Source organism: Chrysemys picta, chromosome 10 (genome assembly GCF_011386835.1).
Source record: "Chrysemys picta bellii isolate R12L10 chromosome 10, ASM1138683v2, whole genome shotgun sequence".
Taxonomy (NCBI): domain Eukaryota; kingdom Metazoa; phylum Chordata; order Testudines; family Emydidae; genus Chrysemys; species Chrysemys picta.
Window position 1 is genome coordinate 15,977,707 of NC_088800.1, and position 17,588 is coordinate 15,995,294.

At 44.5% G+C, this 17,588-nt stretch overlaps 1 protein-coding gene across 9 annotated transcripts in view; it reads left to right on the forward strand.

Annotated features, from left to right (window-relative positions):
* Positions 1-17,588, forward strand: part of ZFAND6 (zinc finger AN1-type containing 6) — a 62,701-nt gene that overhangs the window by 23,101 nt on the left and 22,012 nt on the right. Inside the window, exon 2 of one of the 9 annotated variants that reach the window (XM_065559320.1) lies at positions 8,990-9,107. The exons of the other annotated variants lie outside the window; for them this stretch is intronic. The gene's annotated coding sequence lies outside the window, so the exon portion shown is untranslated. The remainder of the gene's footprint in view (positions 1-8,989; positions 9,108-17,588) is intronic. 9 annotated transcript variants of the gene reach the window in all.

Sequence of the window (17,588 nt, forward strand, 5' to 3'; positions counted from 1 at the left end):
ATTGGCCAGGAACTGCAGCCATTGAGAGCTGCAGGGGCTGCGCCTGCAGGCGAGGGCTGCGCGTAAAGCCTCCTGGCCGCACCTCTGTCTATGAACCAGAGAGACATGCTGCCTGAGGTAAGCACCACCCACAGCCTGCACCCCAATCCCCTGCCCCAGCCCTAATCCCCCTTCTGCACCCCAAACTCCTCATCCCTGGCCCCACCCCAGAGCCCCCTATCCCCTCCCTCACCCCAGCCCCCTGCCACAATCCAGAGCCCCCTCCCACACTCTGAAACCCTCAACCCTGGCCTGGAGCCCCTTCTTGCACCCCAAATCCCTCAGTCCTGGCCCCACCACAGAGCCTGCACCCCCAGCCAGAGCCCTTACCCATTTCAGCAACCGAACCCTCTGCCTCAGTCCGGAGCCCCCTCCCACACCCTGAACCCCTCATTTCTGGCCCCATCCCACCCCAGAACCCTCACCCCGAGCCGGAGACCTCGCCCCCTCCCGCTCCCCAAGCCCCTGGCCCAGCCCAGTGAAAATGAGCGAGTGAGGGTGGGGGAGAACAAGCGATGGAGGGAGGGGCCTCAGAGAAGAGAAGGGGCAGGGCCTCAGGGCAGGGGGTGGGGCAAGGGTGTTCAGTTTTCCGTGGTTAGAAAGTTGGCAACCCTATTAAGAGGTGGTGAAACAAAAATGAAACATGACAGTCCAAAAGGAGGCTTGTGTCCACCTCGGTAGAGCAGCAGTGATTCTAAAGAGGGGGGATTATGAATTATTTAACACACATGTAAGCAACTGATTTTAAACAACAGTAGACTTCTATTAAAAAGAAACTTTGCTGTTAATGTTGCAAAGATTCTCTTTTCTTTTTAAAAATGAGCTGTCAACTAATTTACAACAAATCAGGTTCCCAATAAGCTGTAGAGATCAGTACAGAAAGGATGGAAAGCTTTCATCTCACTATATTTAAGTAATTCTTGTGGTCTGGCCCAACTTTCAAATATTGATGCCTTTTCATAGGTGTAGTACAAAGTGCAAGTTTGATTTAAAACTAGGAGTTATGTACCATATTGTTAAGTCAACTAAATTTCTGTCTTTTGCATTTTAAAAGATAACTTGCTTCTGTTCTGTCCTTTTTATCCTTCTTAATGTCACACTGTTCTCTTAACTAATCATAATGTATCTTCCTTCAATTTCATCTGTTCTTTCTCTCTCTCCATTGTTAGATCTCCACCCTATGTTTATCTTTTTCCTATATATTTAAGTAGAATTGCTCAATATACTTGCCAGAAAAAGCGACTTGTACATGTTGTCTACAAAACTGCATTTTAGAGATTTCAGACGGACATGGCTAATGTTTAGTTTGATTTTACTACAGCAATTAGCTTGCCATTCTGCAAAGTCACAGTGACCTATGACCTAAGTTTCGTATGCACAGTACATAAACCAGTCCTTGCATGGTTCTGCTTGTTGCCCATTTATTCACAGCTCTTTCTAATTTTTACATCAATTCTTCATTGCACAATCACAGATACTGGAAGTGATATCAGTCTGTCCCCTATATTGGAGAATTCCCATGTCCCTGCCTCAGCCTTGATGATAGTTTAATTTCTGGTTTCAGAGTAACAGCCGTGTTAGTCTGTATCCGCAAAAAGAAGAACAGGAGTACTTGTGGCACCTTAGAGACTGCACCCCCAGTCACAAGTACTCCTGTTCTTCAGTTTAATTTCTCACTGTCAAGGCCCTAGAACACTGTTTATCCTGCCATAAGAATGGGTTGAAACTCTTCGGTAAGCCTTAATTGACCAGAAGGCTCCTTCCACTTGGGGTGAAATATGCCTCACAAGATTTTAATGTTTACAATTGACTTTTACATCTAAATTTGCTTTTTTTAAAAATGAATATTTTTCTGCAATGGTAGGTCTTTCAAATAAAGAAACTTCACTTGACTCAATCATGTGATTTATCTATGTTTCTTCAACAAGCTTGTGTCTACCTTTTTTCAATCTTTTGTTATTGTACATATTTCTAAGGTGATCCCAGTGGTTGAGGCAGAAGTACTTTTTACTGGTGAAGGCTGCAGTTGGCCAAATTGTGAAGCATTGTTGATCTTGGTTATCCTGCCTGATGAAATGTTACTGTCACTGTAAACACAGTATCCCATATGTTTTTTTTGTCCTGATCACTTACCAATATAAATCCTGCTCTCTAGTATTTTTTGGGGATCAGGTGTGGGACAGTGAGGAAAGAGAGTACTAGGTTTGCGCCACAGCTCAGAGAGAGCCGAGAAGCGATAAATACCCCAAAGGGTGACTGCCACTTCAGATACATAGATTGACAGGGCCCTGTTTCAGAGGTTACAGTTTAAAAGCACAAAAGAGAAGGAAAGGAATTCTATAACATGCAAGCAAAATGACTGAGTTGAAATTTGGCATGCATATTGTTAATTCTACAGATTTTCTTTTTCCTCCATCCCCTTTATCTGCTCCCTCTTGCCATGTGACCATATATTTTTTTCTATGTAGTGTTATGGAAAGAACTCTGTACATAGGTGCCATCATATTAAGTGGGGAAACAGTGGCATCCAGCAGTACTGTTTTTAGACCATTGTGATCTTAACTTGCTGATCTAAATATTCTGGATGGTAAATGAGTAGGGGGATGATGGGAGTAGGAAGGGGAATTGACCTGGACTTGAATATCTAAGGCAGAGGTGTGCAAACTATGGCCTGTGGGCCCGTTCTGCCCGGCCTCTGAGCTCCTGGCCTGGGAGGCTAGCCCCCCGGCTCCTCCCCCGCTGTCCTCCCTTGCCGCAGCCTCAGTTCACTGCGCCGTGGGCGCGATGCTCTGGGCAGCGGGGCTGCGAGCTCCTGGAGTAGCGCAGCTGCAGAGCCCGGCCTGACCTGGTGCTCTGTGCTGTCTGGTGCATGGCTGGCTCCAGCCAGGCGGCGCGGCTGTAGCGCCGACAGCCATCGGTGCTCTAGGCAGCGCGGGAAGGGGGCAGGGAGTGGGGGAGGGGGGTTGGATAGAGGGCAGAGGAGTTTGGGGGGTGGTCAGGGGCCGGGGATGTGGATAGGGGTGGGGACGATCAGAGGGCAGGGAACGGGGGTTGAATGGGGGCAGGGGTTTGGGGGGTGGGTCAGGGAGAAGGGATGGTTGGATGGGGTAGGGGTCCTGGGGTGGGGCAATCAAGAAGAAGAGGAGGGGTTGGATGGGACGGTGGGGGGGCAGTCCGGGTCAGGGAGTCTGGGGGTGATCAGGGAACAGAGCAAGAGAGGTGGATGGGGCAGGGGTCCCGGGGGCGGGGGGAGCCATCGGGGAAAGAAGCAGGGGGGGGTCGGATAGGGGGTGGGGGCCAGGCCATGCCTGGCTGTTTGGGGAGGTACAGCCTTCCCTAACTGGCCCTCCATACAATTTCTGAAGCCCGATGCAGCCCTCAGGCCAAAAAGTTTGCCCGCTCCTGATCTAAGGGTTTGTCTTCACTATCACACTTAATCGACAAAGCTGGACGTAATTACTCCACCTCAACAAGAGGCGGAAGCTATGTCGGCAGGAGAGCATCTCCCGCCAACATTGCACGGTGTAGACACCACTTTAAGTCAGTGTAACGTGCATCAGTTGACGGTGGCTTTTTCACACCCCTGAGTGACATAAGTTACATCGACTTAAGTGGTATTGTCAACAAGCCCTAAATCTTGTCCAAAACCAGCGTGTGTCAAATTTGGTTGTCCAAAAAAGGTGGTTGACAACTTTTTGTACCCAAAGTGAGTACTTGTATTGTGTTTTGGATAGAAAGGTTGATTTAGTGGCTAAATCATTAGGTTTGATATGTAGACTTTTACTCAAGTCCTGACAGTCAGCTCTGCCTTTCATCCTTCTGAGTTTGAGAAATTAAAATCCATGCAGTTTATTCCATATCGGCTTTAGGAAGAGATGTTAAAAATGTGTGTTTGTTCCATGCTGATCTTTAAAAACACACAGTACCCTGGGCCTCTTCTGAAGACTGGAGGATTTGTGTGAGGTCTGATGTACACCTAAAAATTACGTTGACCAACTACGGCATTTAGAAGTATGAAAAACTCTCACCTCTGAGAGACTTAGTTACGCCAACCTAAACCCTAGTATAGGCATTGTTAGATTGATGGAAGAATTCTTCCATTGACCTAGCCGCTGCCTCTCAAGGCGATGGATTTACAACTGCAACAGAAAACCTCCTTCTGGTGGTGTTGTAAGTGTCTGCACTACAGTGTTACAGTGGCCGCTATGTCACTGTAGCGCTTGTAGTGTAGGCATAGGGCTTGTCGACCTAAGTTATGCTACGCCAGCTACGTGAATAATGTAGCCGGAGTTGACATAGCTTAGGTCGACTTACCCCAGTGTCTGCGCTGCGTTGATGGGAGACGCTCTCTGGTCGACTTCCCTTACTCGTCTCGGAGAGCTGGAGTATCGGGGTCGAATAGAGATCGCTCTGCTGTTGATTTAGCAGGTCTTCACTAGACCCGCTAAATCGACAGCTGCTGCATCAATTGCAGCAGCGTGGATCTCCTGGGTAGTAAAGACAAGCCCATAGCCTTAGTGTCCTTGGCTAAATGTGCTTTCCTACACCACTGTTGCATGATTTCAGTTAGCTGCCCCAGCAGTGCCCATATTTTAGCAGGGTGCTGTGTTTTGGGAACCTTCAAAAGGCAAGTCACTACATTAATGCAAACTGTTGTAGATTCAGTATAGTGAAATAAACACCCCTCCCTCTGAGACAAGGTGCTGATTTGACATAACATAAATCCTGGATGGACAAGGCTGAGATCTGAGGCTGCTAATGAAATCTGACCTGCCTCCCTATTTTTTGTAAATGATCCCCAAGCTACCCTTCAGGGAGACTATATACATATTCAGCTTTGTGCTCCCTGCCTAATGTATGGCAGTTGGCATTTTGGGCATCTACAAGGAAACTGAGGAAGGAGACCAACTTTCATTTCCAGTGTGACTTGGAATGTGCCAATCAGCCAGTGCCCCCATGCTTAAGTGCAAGTTGACAGCTTGTGTAATGGGCAATGAATAATTAAACTTCACTTGTGCAGATGGGATTTTGGTGAACTAAACTGAACGATTCAAGGTGGGTGAGGTAATGTATTTTATTGGCTCAACTTCTGTTGGTGAAAGACAACCTTTCAAGCTACATAGAGCACAAGACTTTCTTAGCCGGCATGCAGAATCAGTACTTCTATCCTATGGTTACACTCACTTTTTACAATCATTGGAGAACAGGCTTTTAAAATGTACCTCATAAGTTACTGGATGCCCAAATACAAAAATAGAGGAGCACCCTCTGAGTCAATGGATAAATTTAAGTGCATTGTAGAAAATTGGAAAAGTAATTCTTGCCACAGGGAATTGAATGCTTATATTTCTCACTATGCTGAAAATGTATCCCTACATATCCTCTCTACAGTTGGCAAGGCAGTAACTTTCAGCTGAGTGCCCCGTGTAGCATGTGATCACAGTGAGAATATTGTATATTCTGTTTGCTTAAATTAGACATGGTGCACAGCTTCAGATGGAAGCGACATAGCACGCTATAGTGAGTGGTAATAGCAATAACCCCAAAGTTAACCATATGCCCAGGTCTTGAATTGTTAACTTAAATGATACAATTTGTATTGGAGTAGCACCGAGGAGCCTCAGTCATGGACCAGGACTCCATTGTGCTAGTTGTTGTACAACTGCAATGCTATAAACTGACTTTCAAATTCGACACTGTACTGTTTATGCAGCAACTGCTCTTAGTTTCTGTTCTTGCTGTCAAAATTCTTTGCAACAGGTATCTTTTGAGAACTTGGGTTAAAACAGCTTTTTATCACTGCCTCTTTCCTCTAGGTTTAAATATCTGTTTAAAGTAAGTGAGGCCCTTGTTGCTCGAGAGAGAAGGGTTTGTGTACGCTGCAATTAAACAACCATATCTGGCCCATGTCAGCTGCTTCAGGCCCGTGGGGTTTGGGAAGTGGATTGTAAAATTGCAGTGTAGATGTTGAGGCTGGGACAGGAGCCCAGGCTCTGACACCCCCCCCCCCCCCCCCCCCCCCCGCAATAGGATCTCAGAGCTTGGGCTCCAGCCTGAGCTCGAATGTCTGCAGTGCAGTTTTATAATCCTGCAGCCCAAGACCCACAAGACTGATTCAGTTGACATGTGCCAGCTGCGGGTGTCTAACTGCAGTGTAGGCATACCTTTATGGGCTGTCTACACTGGGATTTTTAAAAACCTGCAGCATTGAGTCTGAGAGCTCAGATTAGCTGACACTGGCTGCTGGGCTAAAAATAGCAGTGTAGACATTTGGACTTCAGCCCAGACTCTGAGACTCTCTCCCCTTGCAAGGGCCAAAAACCGGGGTTCTGAGCCCAAATATCTACACTGCAATTTTATAGCCTCACAGCTTCAGCCCAGGTAAGCTAATACAGGCCAGCTGCAGGTGTTTTACTGCAGTGTAGATATACGCCTACAATCAGGGCTTCTGGGACCCTGGGTCCAAGCCCTGGGTTAGCATGATTTGTGTGTAGACAGAAGAGGGGTTAATCTTGAACCAGAGTTCAAACCCTGGTTTACATTGCAGTGTAGACATACCCTTAGAATACTCGATTCACTGAAGCTCAAAATAAACGACTAATTTTGTAAATGTTCTAATTTCCTTTGCAGAGTGTCATCTTTGTAAAGCTAGAACTGTTTTCAAACACCGGATCTAAGGCAGCTTTTGGAGTTGTGTAACTCTGCTTTACATTTTATAAATGATATTCAAAACATAGCTGGTCTTATCCTTCAAAATCCTAAACTAATCTAGATAGGTACCCCTTGGGTTAGCTAAACGGAATAGCAAAATTTTACACTGAGAACGCATCCTCTCTGTTTCAGCTTCCCCCAACACTTCAGTAAGACAGTGTGTCCCAGACAGTCTCTGATATCAGGTATCTTTTTCCTCCCTACCATCCCCTTTGCATCCCTTGTTTCCCTCCGTTATACCTCTCAAGTTTCCTTTATCATTCCATTGTTCCTCATGACCTCCCCCAGAAAGATATTCACACAAGTCCCTTCAGAGATGGATAAGGCAATCTCGTATGTAATGTCCATATTTATGGGTCTGAAATTTATTCAGACTTAGTCTTTGCTTGTACAAACAACTTTGGTTCCTGTTTTTCCTGTATTACTATTTAGTTTATACCAGTGTTCCAGATACCTTTACCTTCAACTTTTATTGCAAAATAAGCATGCCTACTCTAAGAATTGTTTGCTATTTGTCTAACCTATAGGCATGATTTTGCATTTTTATTTCCTGTTTTGGGAGGTCAGCCTGAATCGAGCCTTAGCGACAAAGCTCTTATTTTCCTATGATTTGTAGCTTTATAAATATGGCTTGGCAGTTTAACATTCCTCTGTCATAGAAAGGGGTAAAAGTAATTTAAGATGTTACAGCAGTGCCCTTTAGTCTTAAATTCTGAACGTGTCCTGATGACATTCTTGTTCACGCACTCACCTTTGGGCCACAATGTTATGGCTTCGTCAGGACTTGTGTATAGTCCTGATGCTGTACTTCAGTATTGGAAAATAGAGGTATGCTGCTATTGGTACTGTGACTTCAGTCAGATGATAAACGGCAATTTTTCTTGCCATTTCTGGAAACTAAAAATTTCCTGGTTTTGCTTTAAGATTAATTCTCCAACACTGCTTTGACAAGTTCACTGTAGGCTCTTTCGGCTTGTCTTTATTAGCTTTTTCTCATAAAATCTCCCACCAGTGGGACAAGGCAAGCTGACTTGGAAAAATGTGATTTGAGATTTTTAGGGTCCTAACTTTGCAAAGTTATTTCTGAAGAACTTGGAAACCAGAAATATGCACAATTTAAATACATTAACGATGTTATGATAGACATCTGAAACACATCTTGTGATTTTTATTTGTATTTCACTACTCTGAACTGAATATGTATAAACTGGGAAAGAACTCTGAGATTATATCTTTGGACTGGGGCATTTGGTCACCTATGCAATGCAACAGATATGTCAGATGCTTCAGTATAAAGAAGTGGTACTCTTAAAAATTATGTAAAACCAATAGCTCTGTGTAACAGCCTGTAGCTTCTGGAATTCTAACATTTTGATAAAACTCTTTTTTGTTCATGCTCTGCTTCTGTTAAATCTCTGGTGTAAACAAAATGTGATTTCTCTTAGTATTCAAGCAAACTGAGTGTATGTGTTATAATGCTGATATTCCTAATACTTACACATCTTTCAATGGATTTTCTCTGTCATGCTAGAGCAGCTTGACGAGAGCAGTGAAACTTTATGGAACCACCGCTTCATTTTGTACAATGCAGTTTGATGTGAATACATTTTGTACAAAAGGTGATTTTGCTTACCACTTGTATCCTCTGAGTGGTCATTGTATGTAATTTGTTCTACCGGTATGAGATGAACCAGAGTTCCTGAAGTGCCTTATTTTCAGCAGCTAGGATCTTTGATCCTTAAAACTATTTTTTGCTGATCTGTTTTATGTGAACCTTGAGTGTGGCTGTAAGTAGTAATTACTGTTTCAGAGTAACAGCTATTCATGGTGCAGTATATGCAAAGACATTTGCTGAAAACTAAATCTTCATAATCAGTGATTATCTTGGTATTTATATAGAGAACTTGTGTTTCTTGTAACTTTCTTTAGATTATTATTTTGTGTAGGAGTAGTAATGAAATATATGTTCAGCAAGTCCTGATGCAATCAAATTTTGAAGAGCACATTAGATTATGGTAGTAAGTAATGTAGGGGCAGGGAGCGTGATCTTGTTAGCTGTTGGTACAGCGCCTAGCTCAGTAGTCTACCATGACTTAGGTATCCTAGGTGTTATATGGTAATACTACTAATTATAGTAACTTGTGTCCTAGCCCAGGTCAGACATAATCATTGCTGATCTTTCTCCTCTTTCCTGCTCCTGCTGTCCTGTGGCCACTTATTGCTGGGATTGTGAGATCAGAGGTAAACTACCACTTGCATCCTTTTCCCTCCTCTTACCTGCTGACCTTCCACTTTCATCCTTCCCTCACCGCTTGTTGCTGTTCTTCCCTCCTTTTTGCAGTGTGACTGTGAACCAGGTAAGTAAGCCATTCATCTCCTCCCCTCCCATGAACAGATCAGTGTGGTGAGATTTACTATGTTGCTGGATTTTTGGGAGGCTCCAAATGTGGACTGTATCAAAAAATAGTACTTTATTGCATATTGGCTGGTTGCTGACTTTCAGATTCCAGTAAAATTACAGGAATTGGAGATTAGGGGGGAAACCAATTAGGATTTCTTTTCCATCCTCTACAGAGCTCCAACTAGGATCGGTCTGATATAAAATTTATTCTTAGCTGAAAGCCACATGTATGAAACACTGAAGAAACACATCTTTCACCAGAAATTGGCTGTGCGATAGGAAATCATAAGTGAATATCCGGTAGCTGACTTATTAAAAAGTGATTTAATAGAATACATTTGTATATAGTTTGTGGGCATTAATTTGGAACATGAAATGGTATTGTGATTATTCAAACTAAGGCAATATGATTCTGCTTCAGTGGTTCAACATAACCTTAAAAATTTATAGATCAATTACATTAAATATTACAGGAAGAAATCTGAAGAGTACTGGAGTAAACAAGATTTTAAAATAATGTACTTTAAGTAGATGTTTTTGGAGATAGGGAAGTCAGGAAGCTAGTATGCATGTGTTAAGCTGTTTGTTCTTCCCCAACTGTGTGAGTATGTATTTTAAAATGTTGTCCTACTAACCTGGATATTGAAAACAGACTTCTTTTGAAACTAGGTTTAAAACTTACTAAACCAGCATGGTTAAACGTTAAATTACAAAATTGATTTTGATGATTTTGTCTTAACTTTCTTACATAAAGCAGGCTCTCTCCACCCATATACACCTCTACCCCATATAATACGACCTGATATAACACAAATTCAGATACAACATCGTAAAGCAGTGCTCCGGGGGGGTGGGGCTGTGCACTCCGATGGATCAAAGCAAGTTCAATATAACGCGGTTTCACCTATAATGCGGTAAGATTTTTTGGCTCCCGAGGACAGCGTTATATCGGGCTAGAGGTGTAGTTAGCTGATTTGTAAGAACTAAATTACACACACCCATATTTGCCATATTTCCTTTATTGAAATTAGCAAGATAGATATTTAGATCCTAAACCTTGATCTAGTACAGGGGTCGGCAACGTTTGGCCCGCAGCCCGCCAGGGTAAGCACCCTGGCAGGCCGAGCCAGTTTTATTTACTGCTGACGCGGCAGGTTCGGCCGATCGCGGCCCCCGCTGGCCACGGTTCGCCGTCCCGGGCCAATGGGGGTGGCGGGAAGCCGCAGCCAGCACATCGCTCGCCCGTGCCACTTCTCACCGCCCCCGTTGGCCTGGGACGGCGAACCGTGGCCAGCGGGGGCCGCGATCGGCCGAACCTGCCGCGTCAGCAGGTAAATAAAACTGGCCCGGCCTGCCAGGGTGCTTACCCTGGCGAGCAGCGTGCCAAACGTTGCCAATCCCTGATCTAGTATTTCACTTAAATAGCATGGCTTTGCTCAAGTTTCTTTCAGCGTACGTGAAATTCTGATTTTACCAGGGTTTAGAATTGGTCTAAGGAAAACCTGACTGCTGTCTTTTGTGGGATAGCCCCCAAATTTAAGTGTTCTTGTTTTTAAAAATTTACAAGTTCTCTCCTGCTGTTAGTCATGGGCCTATATAGTATTTCTGAGGTAACCTGTTCATGGAGACTGATATAAATTCATATACAGGTCTGTCACATCTTAGGCGCATTTAACATGTGCGATTTCAGCTTTATGAGGTCGGCAAAAACAAAAAAAAGAGAGAAGAATAACAATTTAAATACTGTTTCTATAGTTGGGCGATTCCACCCGCCATTACACTCAATGTAATTTTGACTATACGCGATTTTCGCTTTAGGCGCTAACTGCAGAACATAACCCCAGCATAAGATGAGACAGACCTGTAGCTCTTTTGTCTAATCTTGCAGCATTTGTGACTTCTGTGTATGTAGTCACTGTTTCCAGCTTTGGGCTCTCTTTCCCTTTGCAAGCAAAGGAGTTTGCATCTTTTGAATGTCAAAGTAGTAACATTTTAGTCTGGTTCCCTTCATAGATCCTTGTTACTTTCATTTTTTTCTTTCAATAGATGATGTGGTTAAGTCAATTATTAGGTTCTTGACCTTCGGTAGACTTGGCAGTTGCCTTTTAGACCAGTTAGTTTCTCCTTCTCTAGAAGACTGGGTTTTATGTAGCAACTTTACATATAGGTAACTTCTTCCCATGATGTCTTGCAACAAAGAATGGAAAGAGCTACTACGCTTATAACTCCCATGTTTCCTAGATGAGAAAATCCAATAGAATGTTTAGGTCAAGAGATATTAATTTGTTCTAAAGTCGTCAAAGAAGTCCTGCGTACAATTGCTCAGATATCTTGAAGGCAGTGATATTGCTCAGGATAATGTGTACTTGTAGTGAAAATAGTGTAATATGCATATTACATGTAGTGTAATGTAATATATACACTTATTGTGTGTGTGTGTATAATATATATATATATATATATATGTAAGACAGAAATCCTGTTTATATATGAGATCTTTTTTGCTTCCTTCTCTCCTCACTTTTTTTTTTAAACACTCCTTCACTTTTTGAAAATTCTGCACAAATATATGTGACGGGTTCTCTCCCTCGCCCCCTTTTCAGGGTGCTGCCTGGGACTGTGGTACCACTGAGCCCACTTGACCCACCAGCCTGGGCTCCCTTTACACTGTATTGCTGAGGCAAGCCAGCCAAGCCCTTCCTCAGGCTTCAGACTGCACTTAACTAGCACACATACTGGTAGGGAGACACCTAGTTGCAGCTATACACACAGATGCTGAGATCAGCTCTGCATGGGAAGGCTCAGCTAAGGAACTGCCCAGTACTCAAGTGCACACCCCCCTCTGGAGTGGAAACCCAAAATTATACTGTCTTACGCTGCACAGAGAACTATACAGCATAAGCTCATGACATTCACTCCCTCCCTCAGTGTGGAGAGGGATATACACAGCTTTCTGCCCCAAGGTAGGATTTCTACACAAACTGGTTATAGACCAAACAAAAGCAAATTTATTAACTACAAAAGATAAATTTTAAGTGATTATAAGGGATAGCAAACAGATCAAAGCAGATTTCCTAGCAAATAAAACAAATATGCAATCTAAGTGTAATATACTAAAGAAACTGGTTATAAGTAACAAATTCTCACCCTAACTGTTGTTTTAGGCAGATTGCAGAGATTCTTGAAGATGAGCTGCACTTACCTGCAGCTTAAAACTCCAGATATTCCTTTCACAGGCCAGACCCCCTCCTGCCTAAATAAAAAAAAATAGGATATCTCCATTAATTTATTTATCTCCTAGAACTGGAAGGGACCTTGAAAGGTCATCAAGTCCAGCCCCTGCCTTCACTAGCAGGACCAAGTACTGATTTTGCCCCAGATCCCTAGGTGGCCCCCTCAAGGATTGAACTCACAACCCTGGGTTTAGCAGGCCAATGCTCAAACCACTGAGCTATCCCTCCCCCCTGAGCCTGGGCTCAGCCCTCCCCCCCAAATTCAATCTCTGTTTCTCAGGTGTTTCCAGCAGGCTTCTTTCTTTGCGGGGAGTTAATGAAGAATGAGCCATAAATAGTTTTTGCATATAGTGGGAATCCTTTGTCTCCTAGTGTGATTTTTCCCCCCCCCCCCATTAGTGGAAAAATACGTGTGGTGTTATGGAGTGCAGTTCCAGGTGACTTGGTCACATGACCCTGCAGCCATAACTCAGAGGCTGTTTGTAGCGTCCCCAGGAGGACTTCTCAGTGGGTGACTAACCTCTTCAAAGACCTATTGTTTTCTCTAATGTCCTTCCCAACCGGCCATCCATTCTGTCTAGTGGGCGTTCCCAAGATGTAAACACATTTGTAATAGATCATAGAAGATTAGGGTTGGAAGGGACCTCAAGAGGTCATCTAGTCCAGCCCCCTGCTCAAAGCAGGACCAATCCCCCAGACAGGCCAATTTTACCCCAGTTCCCTAAATGGTCCCCTCAAGGATTGTACTTTCAACCTTGTAGGCCAATGCTCAAACCACTGAGCTATCCCTTACGTACAAATAGGTAATCATATTCAGTAAATTATAACCTTTCCAATATCTCTCATGCCTTATACATCACAGTTATGCCATAATCGGATCATATAACAATATCTCTATGAAGAATATGGGGGCATAATGCCACAGTATACATTGCCCCTTTAATGCTTTTCAGACCCTCAGGACTTACCAGATAGTAAGTAATACCAGTAGGTGCTATAAAGTGAAAATGATTTAATCATGCAAATTGTCAAACCTTGCTTCTGATGAGAAAGTACAGTATGAGTGAGCAGCACAAGTACTACCCTCAGCCACTGGGGTGGCTGAATGGGGAAGGATGTGTCTGCAGTTTCTTTTCCTGTTTCATTAGCAATGGTAGAAGGTTACCATTAGCAGTTCCACAGAGGACCAGTCTTAAGTGTGCTTATGGTGGTGGTGGTGGGGGGGGATAGTTTAGCTACTTAATTTATTTAAAGTCTGCATTTAATGATATTCTAGTTAGATTTCATCCCCAAGTGTAATTTGAAATGGAAGGCTCTAACTAAAGTACTGAAAATAGTCTTTGTTAACACAACAGGTATGTAGTTTAAGCTTTCTCTCCTTCATTCTCCAATCCAGTAGTGATACTGTAGTATACCGATATCAACATGGTACAAATTGTATTTAGTTTTGTTATTGTAGTTGAGGCACCAGTATATCATTCTTGTGGTCTGCTCCACCCTAGTGGTTGTGGGGGCCAGAATCTCCATAAAAAATGCAGGGAGCACCTCATAGACTCTAAGGTCAGAAGGGACCATTATGATCTTCTAGTCTGACCTCCCGCATGATGCGGGCCACAAAAGCTGATCCACCCACTCCTGGAATAATTCCCTCCCTTGACTCAGCTGTTGAAGTCCTCAAATCATGATTTAGAGACTTCAAATCGCAGAGAATCCTCCAGCAAGCGACCCCTGCCCCATGCTGCGGAGGAAGGCGAAAAACCTCCAGGGCCTCTGCCAATCTACCCTGGAGGAAAATTCCTTCCCGACCCCAAATATGGCGATCAGCTGAACCCCGAGCATGTGGGCAAGATTCTCTAGCCAGACCCTCTGGAAAAAGTTCTCTGTACTAACTTTTAATATCCCATCATTGACCATTGTTACTAATTACCAGCGATGGCACGTTATTGACCTATTGACTAAAATCACTTTATCCCATCAAACCATCCCCTCCATAAACTTGTCAAGCTTAATCTTAAAGCCAGAGAGGTCTTTCGCCCCCACTGTTTCCCTCAGAAGGCTGTTCCAAAACTTCACGCCTCTGATGGTTAGAAACCTTCGTCTAATTTCAAGCCTAAACTTCCCGACGGCCAGTTTATATCCATTTGTTCTCGTGTCCACATTAGTACTGAGCTGAAATAATTCCTCTCCCTCCCTGTACAACTCAAATCTTGCTTGTGCACCTGAAGCACACCTTGGAACTGGAAAACTGTTCATGATTTGTATGTGCTTAAGCAGAGTTAGCTGATCTGCACCTGCAGCCTCACTACACTAAATCTTATAATAATAGTAATACAGTAACAGCTGCACATATGGTATACACTTACAAGTATACAAATAAGGAATAGGGGCGAGGAGACATACCTCTGTTCCGGGGAGGAATGCTGGGACAGTAAAAAGTGGAGATTTTTAGTTTGCTTTAAACCTCAGGTTTTTAATCTCCTTGTAGACTAATCCTACTAAATGCCTCTGTCACTGATCCCATTGATTGACGGTTGAAGCCTATGAACACTGACAGGTATGGAGTGTTTGAGACTGGTAGTAACTAAAAGCTCAAATGCACATACTTAATACTTTTAACGTTATCTGGCATCATGATCCATTTTACTCTCCATAACAGGATATACACCATACAGTGGTACTGAGAATTATCTTACTGAACATAACCAGTATGCTCAGGGCTGTGCAGAGTCTAGATAGAAGATTTCAGAGTAGCAGCTGTGTTAGTCTGTATCCTCAAAAAGAACAGGAGTACTTGTGGCACCTTGGAGACTAACAAATTTATTAGAGCATAAGCTTTCGTGGGCTACAACCTACTTCATATATGCATCCGAAGAAGTGGGTTGTAGCCCACGAAAGCTTATGCTCTAATAAATTTGTTAGTCTCTAAGGTGCCACAAGTACTCCTGTTCTTTTTGTAGATAGAAGATGTAGTCCTTGCCCCCAAAGAACTTACCATCTAGAAACTTACCCTGTTTTACTTTCTCTGCTATTTCAAGTTTTTGTAAATCAAGGTAGAAGTGTATAAAGATTCATCTGACACTGAATGCTGTCTGCTACGTAATGAGATATATGGAAGGACTTGCCCATGAAAACTGTGCAGGAGAAGAACTATAGGGACTGTACAGATATGTAAACTACATGTGTGACATTCTACTGTAACTAGGAAACCTATGAGCTATATTGTTCCATTCCGTTATCTTTGTGCTGTGGGAGAGTATCAGTTTTAGATGGATTCTTTTCTGTCTTTCAGTGAATTTTAGCAGGTGGGATCAGGATGATATAGCACCATGTCAGCAGACAGCTCTGCAGACCACCAGTGGTCCACAGACTATAGTTTGAGAACCATAATGTTAGGCGGTTTATCTAGCTGCAGAGACAATATTTGTTAAATGAGCAATGTATGAACAAAAATATCTATAGCAATAATAATCACAGTAACTGTGTGGTGCACTCATGTTAGTTACTGAGGGTATGGCTAGACAGCTCATGGAAGTGAGCCTCCCAGCCCAGGTCGAATTTTCAGTAGTCTCATTCTTCTGTCTCTGATCCATTTTAAAGAAAAGTGGTCACCCTTAACTAAGCCCAATTTTTAGTTACATGAAGCATGAAACTTTAGACTAGGGCTGGCCAAACTGTGGTTCATGAGCTGCATGTGGCTCTTTTACTGACCTTGTGGCTCATGAACCTGTAGTCTGTTGTGGGAGTGACTCCTCCTCCTCCAGGTCTGTGGGCGGCCAATCCGCCCCACTACGTCTCCGGGGATTGCCTGACATGGGGAATCAGCGGGGCAATGGGAGACGTGAGCTTGGGCCTGTGATCAGGGCTGAACAACAAACAGTTATGGAGCCCCAGCCCCTGGTCTGGGCAGGGCAGTAGAGCGTCTGAGGGCTCAGGCCTGCCCTCAGACTGAGCAGCAAACAGTGGGGCCTCCTAGCTCTGGCAGAGGGCCGACAAGTGCAGGCTTCTTGCCTCGGAGGGGAGGGGGGGGGGACTGCAACCCACTCCACTGCGTCCCGGCCCAGGGCAGTGGCAGAGCAATCTGCCACTGGGTCAGCGGGGATCCTGATCACAACACGCTGACTCACTTGCTGTCAGTGTTGCAGCCAGACGGGTCGGCTACCCCTGGGCCACTTCCCAACTCCCCCACAGGGTATATTTGGCTCTGTAGAGGTCGTCCTTGTCGTCGGGGAAGAGGGCCTCTGTCAGCACTTGCAGCTCCTCCTTGCTTAGGTCTGTAAATGGCTCTGACCGTCCTGGCCAGTCCTCAGCTCCCTCAGGATCTGCCGCAGCCTCCCAGCTTGGGGGCTCACAGGAGGCGTTTGGATCCTCCAGCGGCTGCCTCTCAACTGAGTTCTCTGGCCCGCCTATTGACTTCCAGCGGGAGGGTTGAACGTGATGTGGCTCCACCCACCAGGGTTCAATGAGGGGCTCCCCTCCAGCTCTATGGGTGGCCAATCTGCCCCACTACAGAGCTGCATGTGGCTCTTTTACAGACATTGTGGCTCGCGGAGTCCCCCACTCCCCTCCCCTCATTCTCCACCTACCAGACTTCGGGTGGGGAGAGCTCGGGACCTCTGCCTTGCAGCAGGGTGGTGGGGTAGGGGCTTCTGCCCAGGGGGTCTTGGGGCTTCAGCCCCATGGGGTGCACCTGCTGGGGCTTCAGCAGGAGGGGCTGAAGCCCCAAGACCCGGCAGGTGCCTCCCGCAGTCCTGAAGCGCCAACTCCCGGCAGGTGCGCCTTGCTCTTGAACTTCTGAAGATTGTCATATGTGGCTCAGAGGGTCAGTAAGTTTGGCCACCTCTGCTTTAGACTGTTGAGCTGGTTCTGAGTAAGACAATTAGTACCATTTTTAGTTCTTTGCGGTGAAGAAACATGGATACAGTAGAACCTCAGAGAATAAACCTTATTTACCTATCTATCTCATAGAACTGGAAGGGACCCTGAAAGGTCATAGAGTCCAGCCCCCTGCCTTCACTAGCAGGACCAAGTACTGATTTTGCCCCAGATCCCTAAGTGGCCCTCTCAAGGATTGAACTCACAACCCTGGGTTTAGCAAGCCAGTGCTCAAACCACTGAGCTATCCCTCCTCCCATTGACTTTATTCTCTAGTTTCAAAGCACCTGCTATTGGTGGTAAGATCATTAGTATATACTGACACTCCCTGG